This window comes from Octopus bimaculoides, unplaced genomic scaffold (genome assembly GCF_046866305.1).
Source record: "Octopus bimaculoides isolate indiv1 unplaced genomic scaffold, ASM4686630v1 contig36, whole genome shotgun sequence".
NCBI lineage: Eukaryota > Metazoa > Mollusca > Cephalopoda > Octopoda > Octopodidae > Octopus > Octopus bimaculoides.
The window spans coordinates 793,229-805,445 of NW_028315286.1; positions in this window are offsets into that span (position 1 = coordinate 793,229).

The window sequence follows — 12,217 nt, forward strand, 5'->3', positions numbered from 1 at the left end:
AAATTCTAAAATAATCATGAATTTAGACTAGTCTCATTAAACACCTATAACTTTTAGGAGTGGTTCTGTGTGGTAAGTAGCTTGCTTACCAACCACATGGTTCCGGGGGTTCAGTCCCACTGCGTGGCATCTTGGGCAAATGTCTTCTACTATGGCCTCGGGCCAACCAAAGCCTTGTGAGTGGATTTGGTAGACGGAAACTGAAAGAAGCCCGTCTTATATATATATATATATAGGTGTAGGAGTGGCTGTGTGTTAAGTAGCTTGCTTAAGAACCACATGGTCCCGGGGTTCAGTCCCACTGCGTGGCATCTTGGGCAAATGTCTTCTACTATAGCCTCGGGCCAACCAAAGCCTTGTGAGTGGATTTGGTAGACGGAAACTGAAAGAAGCCCGTCTTATATATATATATATATATATATATATAGGTGTAGGAGTGGCTGTGTGTTAAGTAGCTTGCTTAAGAACCACATGGTCCCGGGGTTCAGTCCCACTGTGTGGCACCTTGGGCAAGTGTCTTTTACTTGCGCCTCGGGGCCGACCAAAGCCTTGTGAGTGGATTTGGTAGACGGAAACTGAAAGAAGCCCGTCTTATATATATATATATATATATATAGGTGTAGGAGTGGCTGTGTGTTAAGTAGCTTGCTTAAGAACCACATGGTCCCGGGGTTCAGTCCCACTGCGTGGCATCTTGAGCAAATGTCTTCTACTATAGCCTCGGGGCCGACCAAAGCCTTGTGAGTGGATTTGGTAGACGGAAACTGAAAGAAGCCCCTCCTATATATATATATATGTGTGTGTAGGAGTGGCTGTTTTGCCAACCACATGGTTCCGGGTTCAGTCCCACTGCGTGGCATCTTGGGCCAAGTGTCTTCTACTACAGCCTCGGGGCCGACCAAAGCCTTGTGAGTGGATTTGGTAGACGGAAACTGAAAGAAGCCTGTCGTATATATGTATGTATATATGTATGTATGTGTGTATGTGTTTGTACGTCTGTGTTTGTCCCCCCCCCCCCCCAACATCGCTTGACAACCGATGCTGGTGTGTTTATGTCCCCGTAACTTAGCGGTTCGGCAAAAGAGACCGAAAGAATAAGTACTAGGCTTCCAAAGAAGAATAAGTCCTGGGGTCGGTTTGCTCGACTAAAAGGCGGTGCTCCACCATGGCCACAGTCAAAAGACTGAAACAAGTAAAAGAGATATTAATGTGATATTTGGAACATAATTAAAGAAAGGGTTCTTAATCAATTCTATTGCATAAGTTTTGTCTCAAAGTTCTCCACGTACTGGGGGGGGGGGGGGGTACTGCTAGTGTCCCTCACATGTAAATATTGGTTCAGCTTCACGAATCGTACTCGTTCATAATACTGGAAATATATTCATCGCCAAAAGGTTCCTGATCGCTCCAGTAATTTGTTAGTCTGGGTAACATGCACCCAACACCAGAGCTGAAGACACCTCCGAAAGGGGGTGGCCCCGCCACGTCAAAACGGTAGAGGAGTAGGGGCCGAAACCGGACGTGGTTCCTTCTGATGATGTCTTGAGCTAACTGGATCCTAATCCACCAAGGGAAGGTATGTCAGAAGAAAGTAATTCAACAACGCGGCTTGATGAACCGTAAGACGTGTGGTCAGAACCTTCCGGAAAATAACCATAGCGAGGAACATTCCAACACCAGTGCTGAAGACACCTCCGAAAGGAGGGGCCCCGCCACGTCAAAACGGTAGAGGAGTAGGGGCCGAAACCGGACGTGGTTCCTTCTGATGATGTCTTGAGCTAACTGGATCCTAATCCACCAAGGGAAGGTATGTCAGAAGAAAGTAATTCAACAACGCGGCTTGATGAACCGTAAGACGTGTGGTCAGAACCTTCCGGAAAATAACCATAGCGAGGAACATTCCAACACCAGTGCTGAAGACACCTCCGAAAAGGAGGGGCCCCGCCACGTCAAAACGGTAGAGGAGTAGGAGCCGAAACAGGACGTGGTTCCTCCTGATGATTTCTTGAGCTAACTGGATCCTATAAAGGAGCTGTTGTGGTAGCAGACCACGAAACATGGTTGAAATCCCTACCCATAATAATATTTATGGCAAAAAATGCCCGTATTTCATCTACAGTTGCAGGAAACCGCAAGCTATCTTTTTTTTCCCGGTTTGTTTACATTCTTCGTAACGGTTTGTTTCCGCAGTAATCAGTTGAAACAAGCATGAAAAGGAAGTCTAAAGGTTTCGCTTCCTGAGAAAGACTATGGCTAGACCCTGTTTCCTCACAAAAATTGTTAATAAAAACGTTTGTTTTAATTTTTACTCCATTCTGGTGTAAAATCATCCTCGCTGTCACCGTCGCCGCTTTCAGAATCGCTGATTTCGGTTTCGGATCCAGAAATATCCGATTCCTTATCGTTCACCACGTGCTTTTGTAGCTCATTCATTCTTTTCTTCGATATCTCCATATCTTCTGTTGAAAAAAACCTTCAAATTCGGAATCACTGCTTGATAGCATGAAACTCCTCTCCATCTTCAAAGTTGAAAAAAAATCAACGCCGCAAAAAATGTGGAAAGAAATCTTCCAAAATTCACTGAGTTCAAATATCAGGCCAAACAATGTGGGAGACAATAACTCAACTGTTTGCAAAGTGAAATCAGGTGTTTTAACGACTGTATTAACGAGATTTGGGTTCAAATATACATTTAAATAACAATGGGTATGCTCGGCCGGCTACGGCCGGGTTAGTCTTATGAACCAAAAATCTTTTGGGCCGGCTACGGCCGGGTTAGTAACGAAAGGGTTAAAAACAAAAGAAAAAATAATAACCTGACTTTAAAAATAAAAAATTTGGATCTATTTTAAAACGGGGGGGGGGGGGCACATTTTTCATTAATGTTTTACGTAGTGTTTTTGGTACGGAAAGACTTTCAAACTTCGTATACTTATCTATTTTGTGTTTAGAACAGAAAAATATTTTTGTATTCGGAGTTATTTCATGTAAAAAATTGTCTTATTTCGATAATTTCAACCAATCACTGACAAGTATTCAGTTGTTTACATTTACTCCTTTGGCTGATTAAGCGATGTAAAGCGTATTTAATCTCCATACCTTCGTTTTATTTGCTTTTTTCATTTTAAATTTGCTTTAACCCTAACCCTAACCCTAACCTTAGGGTTAGGGTTAATTGTTTCAGAATCGTTTGTTTATGTAGTCGGCACTTAATGTATATCGGCTGAATGGACGTCAGTGATTGGTTGAAATTACAGAAATACGACAACTTTAACATGGAATAATTTATGGATTTCTTTTTTTTTTTAAAGAAGACTAAGAGAAAAAAAGATGTTTTATATGACCCATTCTACCAGTGTTCCAAGTTTCAAAGTGTTTCGTTAATGAAAAATGTGGCCCCCGTTTTAAAAAAGATCCAAAAATTTGACTTTAAAAAAAAAAATAATAATAATCTGACTTTAAAAAAAAATCTGACGTTCAAATGTTATTGGTTGATATTTTGCTCGTTGTTTGCATATCATGTTTTCTGTTATAGTTGGCAAATTGCCAAAGGTAAGTAGTTTTTCTTATTTTGTTGAGTATTTGCTGTTTTTCTTATTTTGTTGAGGGTTTGTTGTTAGGATTGGTGTTCAGACTTTAGACTATATTAGGGTTAGCTTGGGGATTTGTGAACGGTTTTTAGAGAGAATAGTTAGGTAAGAGATCAAAGTTTGAACTAGGGGTTAGGCTTTGTGGCGATGGGGAGGGTAGAGATTAAACAGGATCAGTACTGAAGCTGAAGGTTTGTTGCGAGTGTTGATCATGGTTTAATGTTGGGTTTAGCAGTGAAAGACAGGGATGAGGGCTAAGGTGAGTGTTTTGTGCGATCATGCCTCATCCCCTACTAGAATAGGAGGGAAGAGGTAGGCCCAGGAAGACCTGGGATGAGGTGGTGAGGCACGACCTTCGAACATTGGGCCTCACCGAGGGATGACTTCTGACTGAGACCTTTCGAAATATGCTGTGCGTGAGAAGACTCGGCAAGCCAAGTGAGACCTAAATCTAAGGCCTCAGCCAGTCCACTTATGCGTACCTTCCTTCATTGGACACTAAACTGCACTTGCGAAGACCGGTTGAGGCAAGTGAAATTGAAATCGAGTTGAATTGGACACTAAACTCCACTTGCGAAGACCTGTTGAGGCAAGTGAAATCGAAATCGAGTTGAATTGGACACTAAACTCCACTTGCGAAGACCTGTTGAGGCAAGTGAAATTGAAATCGAGTTGAATTGGACACTAAACTCCACTTGCGAAGACCTGTTGAGGCAAGTGAAATTGAAATCGAGTTGAATTAGACACTAAACTCCACTTCGAAGACCTGTTGAGGCAAGTGAAATTGAAATCGAGATAAATTGAACACTAAACTCCACTTGCGAAGACCTGTTGAGGCAAGTGAAATTGAAATCGAGTTGAATTGGACACTAAACTCCACTTGCGAAGACCGGTTGAGGCAAGTGAAATTGAAATCGAGTTGAATTGGACACTAAACTCCACTTGCGAAGACCTGTTGAGGCAAGTGAAATTGAAATCGAGTTGAATTGGACACTAAACTCCACTTCGAAGACCTGTTGAGGCAAGTGAAATTGAAATCGAGATAAATTGAACACTAAACTCCACTTGCGAAGACCTGTTGAGGCAAGTGAAAATGAAATCGAGTTGAATTGGACACTAAACTCCACTTGCGAAGACCTGTTGAAGCAAGTGAAATTGAAATCGAGTTGAATTGGACACTAAACTCCACTTGCGAAGACCGGTTGAGGCAAGTGAAATTAAAATCGAGTTGAATTGGACACTAAACTCCACTTGCGAAGACCGGTTGAGGCAAGTGAAATTGAAATCGAGTTGAATTGGACACTAAACTCCACTTGCGAAGACCGGTTGAGGCAAGTGAAATTGAAATCGAGATAAATTGGACACTAAACTCCACTTGCGAAGACCTGTTGAAGCAAGTGAAATTGAAATCGAGATAAATTGGACACTAAACTCCACTTGCGAAGACCGGTTGAGGCAAGTGAAATTGAAATCGAGTTGAATTGGACACTAAACTCCACTTGCGAAGACCTGTTGAGGCAAGTGAAATTGAAATCGAGATGAATTGGACACTAAACTCCACTTGCGAAGACCGGTTGAGGCAAGTGAAATCGAAATCAAGATAAATTGGACACTAAACTCCACTTGCGAAGACCTGTTGAGGCAAGTGAAATCGAAATCGAGTTGAATTGGACACTAAACTCCACTTGCGAAGACCGGTTGAAGCAAGTGAAATTGAAATCGAGATGAATTGAACACTAAACTCCACTTGCGAAGACCTGTTGAGGCAAGTGAAATTGAAATCGAGTTGAATTGGACACTAAACTCCACTTCGAAGACCTGTTGAGGCAAGTGAAATTGAAATCGAGATAAATTGAACACTAAACTCCACTTGCGAAGACCTGTTGAGGCAAGTGAAATTGAAATCGAGTTGAATTGGACACTAAACTCCACTTGCGAAGACTGGTTGAAGCAAGTGAAATTGAAATCGAGTTGAATTGGACACTAAACTCCACTTGCGAAGACCGGTTGAGGCAAGTGAAATTGAAATCGAGTTGAATTGGACACTAAACTCCACTTGCGAAGACCGGTTGAGGCAAGTGAAATTGAAATCGAGATAAATTGGACACTAAACTCCACTTGCGAAGACCTGTTGAAGCAAGTGAAATTGAAATCGAGATAAATTGGACACTAAACTCCACTTGCGAAGACCGGTTGAGGCAAGTGAAATTGAAATCGAGATGAATTGGACACTAAACTCCACTTGCGAAGACCGGTTGAACCAAGTGAAATTGAAATCGAGATGAATTGGACACTAAACTGCACTTGCGAAGACCGGTTGAGGCAAGTGAAATTGAAATCGAGTTGAATTGGACACTAAACTCCACTTGCGAAGACCTGTTGAGGCAAGTGAAATCGAAATCGAGTTGAATTGGACACTAAACTCCACTTGCGAAGACCTGTTGAGGCAAGTGAAATTGAAATCGAGATGAATTGGACACTATACTCCACTTGCGAAGACCTGTTGAGGCAAGTGAAATTGAAATCGAGATGAATTGGACACTAAACTCCAATTGCGAAGACCGGTTGAACCAAGTGAAATTGAAATCGAGATGAATTGGACACTAAACTGCACTTGCGAAGACCTGTTGAGGCAAGTGAAATTGAAATCGAGAAAAATTGGACACTAAACTCCACTTGCGAAGACCTGTTGAGGCAAGTGAAATTGAAATCGAGTTGAATTGGACACTAAACTCCACTTGCGAAGACCGGTTGAGGCAAGTGAAATTAAAATCGAGATAAATTGGACACTAAACTCCACTTGCGAAGACCTGTTGAGGCAAGTGAAATTGAAATCGAGATAAATTGGACACTAAACTGCACTTGCGAAGACCTGTTGAGGCAAGTGAAATTGAAATCGAGTTGAATTGGACACTAAACTCCACTTGCGAAGACCTGTTGAGGCAAGTGAAATCGAAATCGAGTTGAATTGGACACTAAACTCCACTTGCGAAGACCTGTTGAGGCAAGTGAAATTGAAATCGAGATGAATTGGACACTAAACTCCACTTACGAAGACCTGTTGAGGCAAGTGAAATTGAAATCGAGATGAATTGGACACTAAACTCCACTTGCGAAGACCGGTTGAACCAAGTGAAATTGAAATCGAGATAAATTGGACACTAAACTGCACTTGCGAAGACCTGTTGAGGCAAGTGAAATTGAAATCGAGTTGAATTGGACACTAAACTCCACTTGCGAAGACCGGTTGAGGCAACTGAAATCGAAATCGAGTTGAATTGGACACTAAACTCCACTTGCGAAGACCTGTTGAGGCAAGTGAAATTGAAATCGAGATGAATTAGACACTAAACTCCACTTGCGAAGACCGGTTGAACCAAGTGAAATTGAAATCGAGATGAATTGGACACTAAACTCCACTTGCGAAGACCGGTTGAGGCAAGTGAAATTGAAATCGAGATGAATTGAACACTAAACTCCACTTGCGAAGACCGGTTGAGGCAAGTGAAATCGAAATCGAGTTGAATTGGACACTAAACTCCACTTGCGAAGACCGGTTGAGGCAACTGAAATCGAAATCGAGTTGAATTGGACACTAAACTCCACTTGCGAAGACCGGTTGAGGCAAGTGAAATTAAAATCGAGATAAATTGGACACTAAACTCCACTTGCGAAGACCGGTTGAGGCAAGTGAAATTGAAATCGAGATGAATTGGACACTAAACTCCACTTGCGAAGACCTGTTGAGGCAAGTGAAATTGAAATCGAGATGAATTGAACACTAAACTCCACTTGCGAAGACCGGTTGAACCAAGTGAAATTGAAATCGAGATGAATTGGACACTAAACTCCACTTGCGAAGACCGGTTGAGGCAAGTGAAATTGAAATCGAGTTGAATTGGACACTAAACTCCACTTGCGAAGACCTGTGGAGGCAACTGAAATTGAAATCGAGATGAATTGGACACTAAACTCCACTTGCGAAGACCTGTTGAAGCAAGTGAAATTGAAATCGAGATAAATTGGACACTAAACTCCACTTGCGAAGACCGGTTGAGGCAAGTGAAATTGAAATCGAGATGAATTGGACACTAAACTCCACTTGCGAAGACCGGTTGAGGCAAGTGAAATTGAAATCGAGATGAATTGAACACTAAACTCCACTTGCGAAGACCGGTTGAGGCAAGTGAAATTGAAATCGACTTGAATTGGACATTAAACTCCACTTGCGAAGACCTGTTGAAGCAAGTGAAATCGAAATCGAGTTGAATTGGACACTAAACTCCACTTGCGAAGACCTGTTGAGGCAAGTGAAATTGAAATCGAGATGAATTGGACACTAAACTCCACTTGCGAAGACCGGTTGAGGCAAGTGAAATTGAAATCGAGTTGAATTGGACACTAAACTCCACTTGCGAAGACCTGTTGAGGCAAGTGAAATTGAAATCGAGTTGAATTGGACACTAAACTCCACTTGCGAAGACCTGTTGAGGCAAGTGAAATTGAAATCGAGATAAATTGGACACTAAACTCCACTTGCGAAGACCTGTTGAAGCAAGTGAAATCAAAATCGAGATGAATTGGACACTAAACTCCACTTGCGAAGACCTGTTGAAGCAAGTGAAATCAAAATCGAGATGAATTGGACACTAAACTCCACTTGCGAAGACCTGTTGAAGCAAGTGAAATCAAAATCGAGATGAATTGGACACTAAACTCCACTTGCGAAGACCTGTTGAGGCAAGTGAAATTGAAATCGAGATAAATTGGACACTAAACTCCACTTGCGAAGACCTGTTGAAGCAAGTGAAATCAAAATCGATATGAATTGAACACTAAACTCCACTTGCGAAGACCTGTTGAGGCAAGTGAAATTGAAATCGAGATAAATTGGACACTAAACTCCACTTGCGAAGACCTGTTGAAGCAAGTGAAATCAAAATCGATATGAATTGAACACTAAACTCCACTTGCGAAGACCTGTTGAGGCAAGTGAAATTGAAATCGAGATAAATTGGACACTAAACTCCACTTGCAAAGACCGGTTGAGGCAAGTGAAATCGAAATCAAGATAAATTGGACACTAAACTCCACTTGCGAAGACCTGTTGAGGCAAGTGAAATCGAAATCGAGTTGAATTGGACACTAAACTCCACTTGCGAAGACCTGTTGAGGCAAGTGAAATTGAAATCGAGATGAATTGGACACTAAACTCCACTTGCGAAGACCGGTTGAGGCAAGTGAAATTGAAATCGAGTTGAATTGGACACTAAACTCCACTTGCGAAGACCTGTTGAGGCAAGTGAAATTGAAATCGAGATGAATTGGACACTAAACTCCACTTGCGAAGACCTGTTGAGGCAAGTGAAATTGAAATCGAGATAAATTGGACACTAAACTCCACTTGCGAAGACCTGTTGAGGCAAGTGAAATTGAAATCGAGTTGAATTGGACACTAAACTCCACTTGCGAAGACCTGTTGAGGCAAGTGAAATTGAAATCGAGATGAATTGGACACTAAACTCCACTTGCGAAGACCTGTTGAGGCAAGTGAAATTGAAATCGAGATGAATTGGACACTAAACTCCACTTGCGAAGACCTGTTGAGGCAAGTGAAATTGAAATCGAGATGAATTGAACACTAAACTCCACTTGCAAAGACCGGTTGAGGCAAGTGAAATTGAAATCGAGATGAATTGAACACTAAACTCCACTTGCGAAGACCTGTTGAGGCAAGTGAAATTGAAATCGAGATGAATTGGACACTAAACTCCACTTGCGAAGACCTGTTGAGGCAAGTGAAATTGAAATCGAGATGAATTGAACACTAAACTCCACTTGCAAAGACCGGTTGAGGCAAGTGAAATTGAAATCGAGATGAATTGAACACTAAACTCCACTTGCAAAGACCGGTTGAGGCAAGTGAAATCGAAATCAAGATAAATTGGACACTAAACTCCACTTGCGAAGACCTGTTGAGGCAAGTGAAATCGAAATCGAGTTGAATTGGACACTAAACTCCACTTGCGAAGACCTGTTGAGGCAAGTGAAATTGAAATCGAGATGAATTGGACACTAAACTCCACTTGCGAAGACCGGTTGAGGCAAGTGAAATTGAAATCGAGTTGAATTGGACACTAAACTCCACTTGCGAAGACCGGTTGAGGCAAGTGAAATTGAAATCGAGATAAATTGGACACTAAACTCCACTTGCGAAGACCGGTTGAGGCAACTGAAATTGAAATCGAGTTGAATTGGACACTAAACTCCACTTGCGAAGACCGGTTGAGGCAAGTGAAATTGAAATCGAGTTGAATTGGACACTAAACTCCACTTGCGAAGACCGGTTGAGGCAAGTGAAATTGAAATCGAGTTGAATTGGACACTAAACTCCACTTGCGAAGACCGGTTGAGGCAAGTGAAATTGAAATCGAGATAAATTGAACACTAAACTCCACTTGCGAAGACCGGTTGAGGCAAGTGAAATAGAAATCGAGATGAATTGGACACTAAACTCCACTTGCGAAGACCGGTTGAGGCAAGTGAAATTGAAATCGAGTTGAATTGGACACTAAACTCCACTTGCGAAGACCGGTTAAGGCAACTGAAATCGAAATCGAGTTGAATTGGACACTAAACTCCACTTGCGAAGACCGGTTGAAGCAAGTGAAATAGAAATCGAGATGAATTGGACACTAAACTCCACTTGCGAAGACCGGTTGAGGCAAGTGAAATTGAAATCGAGTTGAATTGGACACTAAACTGCACTTGCGAAGACCGGTTGAAGCAAGTGAAATAGAAATCGAGATGAATTGGACACTAAACTCCACTTGCGAAGACCGGTTGAGGCAAGTGAAATCGAAATCGAGTTGAATTGGACACTAAACTCCACTTGCGAAGACCGGTTGAAGCAAGTGAAATTGAAATCGAGATAAATTGGACACTAAACTCCACTTGCGAAGACCGGTTGAGGCAAGTGAAATTGAAATCGAGATGAATTGAACACTAAACTCCACTTGCGAAGACCGGTTGAGGCAAGTGAAATTGAAATCGAGATAAATTGGACACTAAACTCCACTTGCGAAGACCGGTTGAGGCAAGTGAACTTGAAATCGAGTTGAATTGGACACTAAACTCCACTTGCGAAGACCTGTTGAGGCAAGTGAAATTGAAATCGAGATGAATTGAACACTAAACTCCACTTGCGAAGACCTGTTGAGGCAAGTGAAATTGAAATCGAGATGAATTGAACACTAAACTCCACTTGCGAAGACCGGTTGAGGCAAGTGAAATTGAAATCGAGTTGAATTGGACACTAAACTCCACTTGCGAAGACCTGTTGAGGCAAGTGAAATTGAAATCGAGTTGAATTGGACACTAAACTCCACTTGCGAAGACCGGTTGAGGCAAGTGAAATTGAAATCGAGATGAATTGAACACTAAACTCCACTTGCGAAGACCTGTTGAGGCAAGTGAAATTGAAATCGAGTTGAATTGGACACTAAACTCCACTTCGAAGACCTGTTGAGGCAAGTGAAATTGAAATCGAGATAAATTGAACACTAAACTCCACTTGCGAAGACCTGTTGAGGCAAGTGAAATTGAAATCGAGTTGAATTGGACACTAAACTCCACTTGCGAAGACCGGTTGAGGCAAGTGAAATTGAAATCGAGTTGAATTGGACACTAAACTCCACTTGCGAAGACCTGTTGAGGCAAGTGAAATTGAAATCTAGATGAATTGGACACTATACTCCACTTGCGAAGACCTGTTGAGGCAAGTGAAATTGAAATCGAGTTGAATTGGACACTAAACTCCACTTGCGAAGACCTGTTGAGGCAAGTGAAATTGAAATCGAGATAAATTGGACACTAAACTCCACTTGCGAAGACCTGTTGAGGCAAGTGAAATCGAAATCGAGTTGAATTGGACACTAAACTCCACTTGCGAAGACCTGTTGAGGCAAGTGAAATTGAAATCGAGTTGAATTGGACACTAAACTCCACTTGCGAAGACCGGTTGAGGCAAGTGAAATTGAAATCGAGATGAATTGGACACTAAACTCCACTTGCGAAGACCTGTTGAGGCAAGTGAAATTGAAATCGAGTTGAATTGGACACTAAACTCCACTTGCGAAGACCGGTTGAGGCAAGTGAAATTGAAATCGAGAAAAATTGGACACTAAACTCCACTTGCGAAGACCTGTTGAGGCAAGTGAAATTGAAATCGAGTTGAATTGGACACTAAACTCCACTTGCGAAGACCGGTTGAGGCAAGTGAAATTGAAATCGAGATGAATTGGACACTAAACTCCACTTGCGAAGACCTGTTGAGGCAAGTGAAATCGAAATCGAGTTGAATTGGACACTAAACTCCACTTGCGAAGACCTGTTGAGGCAAGTGAAATTGAAATCTAGATGAATTGGACATTATACTCCACTTGCGAAGACCGGTTGAACCAAGTAAAATTGAAATCGAGATGAATTGGACACTAAACTCCACTTGCGAAGACCGGTTGAGGCAAGTGAAATTGAAATCGAGATGAATTGAACACTAAACTCCACTTGCGAAGACCGGTTGAGGCAAGTGAAATTCAAATCGAGATAAATTGAACACTAAACTCCAC